This window comes from Kryptolebias marmoratus, linkage group LG13 (genome assembly GCF_001649575.2).
Source record: "Kryptolebias marmoratus isolate JLee-2015 linkage group LG13, ASM164957v2, whole genome shotgun sequence".
Classification (NCBI taxonomy): Eukaryota; Metazoa; Chordata; class Actinopteri; order Cyprinodontiformes; family Rivulidae; genus Kryptolebias; species Kryptolebias marmoratus.
Window position 1 is genome coordinate 21075573 of NC_051442.1, and position 9005 is coordinate 21084577.

At 41.8% G+C, this 9005-nt stretch overlaps 1 long non-coding RNA gene across 1 annotated transcript in view; it reads right to left on the bottom strand.

Moving 5' to 3' along the window:
* Positions 1-152: 152 nt before the first annotated feature.
* The window catches only part of LOC112451250, a 16777-nt gene continuing 7924 nt past the window's right edge, over positions 153-9005 (bottom strand). Inside the window, exon 2 of the long non-coding RNA XR_003040039.2 lies at positions 153-629. This is a non-coding gene — a long non-coding RNA (uncharacterized LOC112451250). The remainder of the gene's footprint in view (positions 630-9005) is intronic.

Here is a 9005-nt window from a genome sequence, read left to right on the forward strand (position 1 = left end):
GCTAGCATTTTTATACTTTTCTAGCTGTTTTGCTACTTTTAGCTTTTGTGGTACTTTTGACTTTTAGCTAGTATTGAGCTTTTTTTTTAGCTTTATCAACTCAGCTGTAGCTTATTCAGCAGGTTTCAGCAAAACACAGAAGCTGTGATTTCTCTATTTAAAATGGTTTAATACCTTTAAATGTTCTGGGTAGCAACAGTGCATCTTGTCTATTTGCCCAAACCTTTTTTTTAACTTAAAAGTTTAACAGCTATTTATGGCTTTCAGAGTGAAGAAGGCACTAGAACACTAGAATGAGCTCAAACAGAGTTTAGAAAACTGCTGTGGTCCTTTAAGGGGCACCATGGTGTTTTTCATTGTTGCCATGTAATATCTCAGCAGAGGTCCTCCTCCTCCTCCTCCTCCTCCTCCTCCTCTTCCTCCTCTCGCCCCCTGGTAGCTGGAGGCCAAAAGCCTGGGCTGCTACGCCACTCCGTAAATGAATCTCCAGCTGAGAGTGGCGGCAGCAGCAGACCTGCATTCTTCAGGAGCCAGAGCTTCCCTCAGCCCGCCCCTGAGATGGAGCAACAGTTGGCCTTGCTGGGAGAGGAGAGGAGGGGATTCCTCGGTGATGGGAGTGTGATGCGTTTCTAAAAAAAAACAGAAAAAAAAACAGGGAATGTTGGAATTGGACATGCTCAGCCTCCTGCTCTCCCTTAAGTGGGCTTGTGTAAAGATTCAGAGGCTGATTTTGGCAGATGTGTTCATTTTCGCCTGCGCCCCTGCGCTAAACGCAGAGACAATCCGAAAGCATTACCCCACCTGTCACGCTTGGTTTTTTTCCATGATGCCTGATGACTTGGTCCCTTCTGGCCGGTGTGTATGTGTGTGTGTGTGTGTGTGTGTGTGTTTGTGTTGGAGCGAGCAAAAAGGAGAAGAGAGGGAATGCCTTGCAGATGTGGTCAGCAGTGCAACCTCTTGTGTCAGCCAGGAGGTTCTGATGGCGACGAGAGGAACACAGCTCTGTGTTCCTCCTGCTTTACAGAATACCTGCCATCTAGTGTCAGCTGTAACTCCTTCCCATTAGCTGCATCTGAGGGGGATTAACGGGCTGATGGGTGGCACACCCTGTCAATAGGTTATGTGTAGACATACAGCTGACACAGCCTGTGGATGTTCTTTAACACAGATCAGACCTCCATGAATTCTGCTCTCTAGTTTCAATTGATTACTTTAATTTGGCCTGTAATGAGTAGGAGGCATCCTGCCTGCAATTAGTGCATGTGTGTGTGTGTGTGTGTGTGTGTGTGTGTGTGTGTTCTTCTGGCCTGTGCTTAATTACAGCAGTGGGTGGATGCTGCGTGGCTCCTGCAGGAACATGAGGATCCATATCTGACACGTCTACCCACAATGCACTTAAAGTTATAACTTCCTGCCTAACAAAAAACAAAACAAAGAAGTTTGATTTTTATTCCCTTTTCTTTAATCCCATGAACCCCAGGTTTGATTGAAGTCTCTAAAGACTCCAGATTGTTTAAATCAACAACTCTAATTAACTTATAAAATGTTTCTAATTAAAGTAAACAGGAATTCAAGAAACTTACTATGAGCCATTTCTTTAAGATTTGAGAGTTACATTTTTTCAATAAGTTTTTTTTAATTACAGCACTGAGGAGAGCGACTTGTCCTTGTTTGTTTGTTTTTTTAAAAGCCAGACTTTCTTGTAATTTTTCAAATTAGCAGGGTTTTTTTTTCTGAAGTCTGCCTGAAGATATTTGAAAGTTTTTTTCCTTTGGACATCAGCTCCTTTTTCACTAACTTTCAGTGCATTTGCCTAAGAATGCAGTTTTGTGTGTTTGTTGATTCACTCTGAACTAAAGAGCCAGCCACTGGAAGGTCACTGTCTGTGTACATTTACGTCGTTTACGTCAGGAAGGGCATCCGAGGTAGAAATCGTCCTTTCGCTGAGATTTATGGTCTGCAGTCATTCTGACAGTATCTAATGAACGACTTCTCAAAATGGCCACACAGACTCTCGTCTTGTTAGCACAGATTGCGCTGTGGCTGGCCATTTCAGCGACACTGTTCTTCTTACTCCGTTTTATTCAGGGTGCCGAGGCATTTTCATTATATTTTACACATTTTATTTTATTTTATTTATTTATTTATTTTTTTTTTTTTGGGGGGGGGGGGTAATTTTGAGTGATGATGTCACACACTAAATTCTGGGCCATCTTTTCAAAATTGCAAACTCTTCTCACTCCCACAAAAGTTACTCTCTAAGTCATCAAAATGTCAACCTTTATGTCTTGTTTCACCCAGCGTGTCTCTCACTGCTTCAGGACTTCTGGTTCCACCACCCCCCCCCTTCCCCAGAGAGCAAAGTGCACACATCCAGACTCTTACTGTCTCTGAGATCAGTGCTTTGAAACTGGAAGAGAGGGATCTTTACGAACTCGTCACATCACCTACATAAACCCTGACAAGAGTGATGACCAGAAGCTTCTGTTACAGTTCAACACAATTTACAGTTTGAGGCTTATTTTCTGCTCTGTGTTTCTGCCTGCTCGTCCTATTAAGAGCGCTGTTGGGAGAGGGTAGACACAGGTGTCCCTTCTTTGGAGCTTGGTTTTCTTGACAATCCTTGTACAGTTTATCCATCAAAACATCAGCATTTTATCAGCTTACATGATCCCAAAAGGGAATCCTAAATCACTGTTGGACTTTATAGAAGAAACAAGATGGACGTTAAAATTTTGGGCAGGAATGGCGCTGGCGTCATTCAAAGTTTTTTTTATTTTTCAGAAATGCCTTGGTCTGATACCGCTGTGCCTTACAGGTCATCATGTTTCATTGAAGGTTTTGTGTTTAAGCAGAGTGTCAGATGGTTCATCTGTCAGAACCCATTGGGAAAGTGTTTGAAAGACTGCAGACACTTTGGAAACGTACTCAGCAGATGACCGAATGAATCATTCGTCCGACTGGAGGCGAGCAGTTTTCTGTACGCCTGACGCTCGCCGGTATGTGTGATATCTGATCCTGACACAAACAGCTACACTCAAACGAAGACTGAAGACGGATGGAGCTCATGTGAATGTCAGACTTTAATTACCAAAGCAGACACAATAAACAGGCTCTGTTATTAAGTGATGAGTGTTTTGATGAAGTTACACGCTCATAAATACTAAAGGCTTTGCTTGTTCGCATTAAATTGCACAGCTCTTGCTTTGAATATGATTGAAACAAGCTGCTTCTGTTTCCGATTCGCTATCACAGGTGGATGATAGTGTTTTTGCCTGCGTCTGGGTTCGAGTGTCTGTCTGTTACCAAAATATCTTGTGAACCTTGAGACGTATTTTAATGAAACATACAGGAAATAATCATTGGATGTACATCTACAAGTGATTAAGTTTTGGAGTCAGCCTGATTATGTTTGCCATGGCCAACTCAGCTTAGCAAACATAAAAGTCACTGTAATTCAGACTATTTCACAGATATTGCGCTAAAACCAACAGATACTCCAAGCGCTACTCATTCCATAACATCTTTGTTTTAAACTTTAGTATTAACTGTTAGAGTTATTCTTCTTTATCTGTTAGCAAAATGTCTCATGAACCACTGGAGGGATATTAATCAAACTCTCTAAACGTAATCCCTGAATGCACGTCTACAACTGATTAGCCTTTGGAGTCAATTCAATTCCAGATGGTTGCTACAGCTAACTGACATTAGCCAACACAAAAATGGCTGTAACTCAATCAGTTTTACAGGTGATGGTGTGGTTGTAGCTGAGAGTCATCCACAACACAAACTCTGAGTGTGACGTTTTGCAGTATTGCTTGATATTGTACATAATGTTAGTTTTCAAAGTTTGACGGAAACGGCTACAATTCGGTTATTTCTCAGCATGAGATGATCTTAATTTAAAACTCTGGCATGGAAAGCAGTGGGCAATATGCATTCCTTCAATGAATGCTAAGCTTTGAACTCCCGAAGGTACTAATTGGTATGTTTACTTGCTGGGAGAATAAAGCCGAGTTTACAGACATTCAGGTCACGAGAAGAAGGAAAAAAAAACACCTCCTTCTGTTTCTCATAAGTTGTTGTATCACAGTGTTTGAATAAATCATGCTCACTTATCAGCAGAGAAGGCCTGGTGTCTCCTCTGGCTGGGCAGAAGCAGCAGCAGCAGCAGCAGCAGCAGCTCCTCTGAGGGCACGATGGGGGGTGTGTTAGTAGGCTGGTTTGGTGTGTGCTTCCCCTGTCAGTCTGTGGTGAATGGGAATAAATCTCAGTTCTCTCCAATAAACTTTCTGAAAATAGCCAGACGCCGACTCCATCTGTCCTCCAGGCTGTCGTTCTTCCCATCCATCTCAAGGTCCAAGAGGATGCACCTCCTTCGCCTTTTGTTTAAATCATGCTAACAAGGTGCACCTTCACTCACCTGTCTCACACATGACTGGGCTGAAGGCTTTATTACGCCATCTGTCTGGAGATTACAAAACCATCCCTGTGATCACTCTGGAACAGGGCTAAACACGTTTTGAGTTGTTCAGACACCTAATTCTCTGAAGGTAAAAACCATTGTACAATTAAAGGGCTAGCAGGAAAGAATGCATATCACCCACCACCTTCCATGTTAGAGTTTTAAACTGAGATTGTCTTGAGAAATGATGGCGATATGGCTATTTTGGTCCAACCTTGATCTCACATGATGTAGTAGTGGTTGGATGATGTGTTGTAAATGAATGTCAGCTACTACCACTCAAAACTTTAGCTCAGTATCTGTAAAATTCACTAAGTTATAGCTATTTTAGTGTTTTCTAAGGTCAGTTGGCTGTGACGGCCATTTTGAAGTGGGTTATTTCCAAACATTAATCACTTGTAGATGTTCATTTCTTGGTTATTTTCTGAAAGTTTCATAAAAATCCATCAACTGGTTCATGAGATATTTTGCTATCGGACAGAAAGAGTTGATTCCAGTAGTTGATGGCAAAATTTTAAGCTAAGATCTTGCTCAATCTGCTTGCGCTCAGGATGAGTGTTGGGGATAAGTCTCAGCCACTACCACACCAAATTATAGGTTAAAATCTATAGAAATGACAGAGATATCGTCATTTTTGTGCTTTTATAAGTTGATAAGCTGTGGCAGCCATCTTGAATCAAGTTGACTCAAAAAGTTAAACAGTTGTAGGTGTAGATCCAATAATTACACTCAGCAAATTTTATTAAAATCTATCCAGTGGATCATGAGATATTTTGCTAACAGACAAGACACATGCAGACGTATACACAGACAAGGGCAAAAACACGACCATCCGCCTTTCGCCTGTTGGCAGCGGGCGACAGACAGTAGCAGCAAATGGCTCTGTGTCCTGCTAAAAAAAAAAAAAAAACCCAGCAGGCAATACAAACAGCCCTTTAATAACGGCCTGGCGGAACAGGCTGCTCCCCGTGTTGATCTGAGAGGGGGGGTGGGGGTGGGGGGTGAAGGTTAACCGGTTCTGGCCAGAGGCAGAGGGTCCCTATGAGTCACCGACCCGCCTGCTCTCCGGGGCAACCGCTTTTCCGTCGTTTCGCACTGTCCCGCCATCCTTGCTGCGTGAACCGAGCGCAGTCTCAACCCAGGCCCTGACCCGACCTGGGAGGAACGCGCGTCACCCGCCACCGTCGCCTTTCACGCCAAACTTTGGATCTCGGGTCGTTTTCCTATCTGTCGAGGGTCAAACCTTACACGTGACCTTGTGCTCATTTAGGGTCGCTTAAAACCACGTCAAACTTTAGCTCAATGCCTGTGCGGCTGACTGAGCTGTAGCCGTTTCTCGTGTTGGCTGACGTCGATCAGCTGGGGCGGCCATCTTGAACTGGGTTGGCTCCAAAGGAGAAGATCTCGTTCTACATATAGGGCTCAAAGCATATGTCGGGATGACTCTCAGGCACTACCACAGCACCTTTCAGCTGAATATCTGCACATTTGGTTAAGTTAGAGCCACTTTCGGGTTGGTTGAGGTGGATTAACTGTGGCGGCCATCTTGAACAGGGCTGACTCTAAAGGCTGATGAGTAGATGTACATCCAGGGATCACTTTCTCCAAGTTTCATTCCAAGAACAATAACATGATCACCTGCCTTTCACCAGTGAATGAACCTTTTATTTACACTTATATATTTTAATATTTACATTTACTCTTTATGGACTGTATAGTTTTTCACTCAGTATCTGTGTCACTGCTGTATAATTGTTCTTCTTTGTATTAATTTTTATATTTTATTGTGTATCCTGTTTCCTTCTAGGCCAGGGGTGTCAAACCCAGTGACCCAAGGGGGCCAAAATTAAAAATTTGGTCCTAGCCAAGGGCCAGTCAGGATCAATATTTATTTTAGATGTATTATGTCAAATCATTCATATAGAACTATCAATGACCTTTTCCCAGTTACAGATTATACAGAATTTAGAGCAAACATGCTTTAATGAACACAGACAAATAGATCAAACTTCAAAAAGCACATCATTAGCTGTCATTTCTTATGCCTCACTTAGCTTTTAAATGAATTTTTTAACATTAAAACAGACAAAAACCTGATCATACAGAAATTAACACTATCTTNAAAAAAAAAAAAAAAAAAAAACGACTGGCAGTGAGGCGGGGACTGTTTTACTTCTGCATCAGGTCTTCTTTTACCTCCAGCAGCCTCCTTGATCGGATTTAAATGCTCATTATTAGCTGAGCGCAGGTAGACCTCTCAAGCATGAATAACCCATCTTAATATGTGGAAAATGTATTAAAGCAGGGACGGTTAGTGTATGCCTCATTAATGACAGACTGCAATTATTTGTTCAAAATCTCCCGTCTCCGGTAGGACTAACCTCCACCTCGGCTTAATTATGTTTGAGCTCTTTCATGCTAATTTCAAGTGTAAAGCGGGCTTACTAATGATGTTGTGTGCTTGATTGCTCTAAGTCTCCTCTGCCAGTGGGATGCATATCATTTGCTTCTTTCTGTCATTAAGAAAATAATCTTATGTTGATTGCCGAAAGCTAATTACAGTAGCCACTGCTGGAATCTTCTGTGCTGCGCAATAAAACAGCTGTGCAGGTAGAGCTGACGAGCTTTTTAGTGGAGCTGCTCCCCTCTCCGCGTTTCCTCTATAATCCTCATGAATATTGCTGACTTTGTCCCGCAGAAGCGGGAAATATATTTCATTTGCTGCTACTCAAACACCGCACACTCGATTGACCTCGCGTCTTTATGCGTTTTTCTAAGAGGGCCCCACAAGAATCTCCGTGCCTTGGAAGATTAAAAAAAAGGAAAAAAAACAACAACAACATCAGTGTTATCAACTGTTTCTGGTCTCAGCAGACTCTGTAATAAAAGATGACATAATAACAGCACACTGCAGGTGAAAAATCTTGTTTTCCCTACTGCTGCTGGTTAATAAAAGCGCACATTATTGGCTCTGAAATAGTAAGTCGTGACATTTTCATTTCTCACAGCGTGCCTGTTTATGTTATAAGGATCAGGCTGAAAAAAATGTGAGAATATGACAGGTATCTGAACTTATGAGTTGTGGTAATCTAAAAGTGTTTATGCTGAACAACTATAGGCCATAAGTGCTGAAAACCTTGTGATTTGGGCGCTTAATTTTGGGTAAGAGATATTTTTTTTTGTCTTACAAGGAGATGAGTCAGTGCTACGCTGAGATCCTGTTCTTGAACAGAGCACATTGTTCCCGACTACCCTCACAGGATGGCAAAATGAAACTTATTAACAAGATAAATTTCATTTTTAAGCGGAGCTGTTGAAGGAGTTGTGGGCTGACAGTATCTTACCTGCAGGAGAGGAAGGTCAGCGCAATCCCAGTTTGGAGAATCAGGGAGAAAGACATATTGGATCCAAGCTAACGACTCCTCAGAGCAGAGCCAAATCAAGTTGGCATCTTAAACAGCTGGAATTCAAAACATTTCTTGCAGTTTCAACAAATGCTGTAATAAAGGGATAATCTGGTGATTACTCAACTGATGTTCTGCAGTTTAGGAGTTCACTTTGACATTAATCAAAGAACACTGAGTGTGGAGAAAAGGGCAGAACTCTTCCTCCATGCTAGGCTAAAGGATAGCCTAAAGGGGTCCATTTTTATATAGTTTGTCAGGCTTTTCAATGAACTCTTTCTCAAAAGTGTAACACAGGTGTGAAGGCATTCTACATTAGCTAATATTAAACCTATACCCTTTTGCAGGATAATGTTTGATTTTTTGTTGCTGATGTCTCCTGAGGCAGCTGAATGTATCAGTCAAGATGACCACTACAGCTAATCCACATTGGCGAGCACCAAGGTGGCTATACCTCAGTGAATTTTAGAGATATCAAGCCAGACTTTGTTGTGGCAGTAGTTGAGTAAGTCACAACACATACTCTGAACTCTGACAGATCACATGCCATCTTGCGATATCACGTGAAATCACTTAATGTTAGTTTTAACCCTCTCTAATGCTCAAATTAAGTTTTATTAACAGGAAAAATCAGATATGTTGTTGCAACGCCTGCCTTGAGAGGGTTAACATAGTCAGTCAGATTTGACCAAAACGGCTATAACTCCATAAGTTTTTAACAAAAGATGATTTCTGGTGCAAAATGGTAGCAGGTAGTGCTGGGCAATACAACGATACATATCGTGGGGACGATAGAAAAGTGTCTATCGTGATATATTTTCTTCTATCGTTTCTGTCATTTCTATCATAATTGTATCAATGCTTCATGTAAATATTTTATAACGCAGGCTACGACAAATGTATTAGTGTTGTCACTTTGCATACATTCAGTTTATATAAGTGATAAATAATAAGAAAAAATAACTATTTTGCGAAGAACCTCCGTTTTACGACATGACGCTGCTTTACGTGTGGGTTTGCGACATGCTGAAAGATGGAGACGCATGAAGTATCAAACCTGGGGTCGCAACAAGTAGAGACAGCTAGCAGGCAGCCCAAGAAGAAAGACTTTTACCAAAATGAGGGGGACGTCTGTG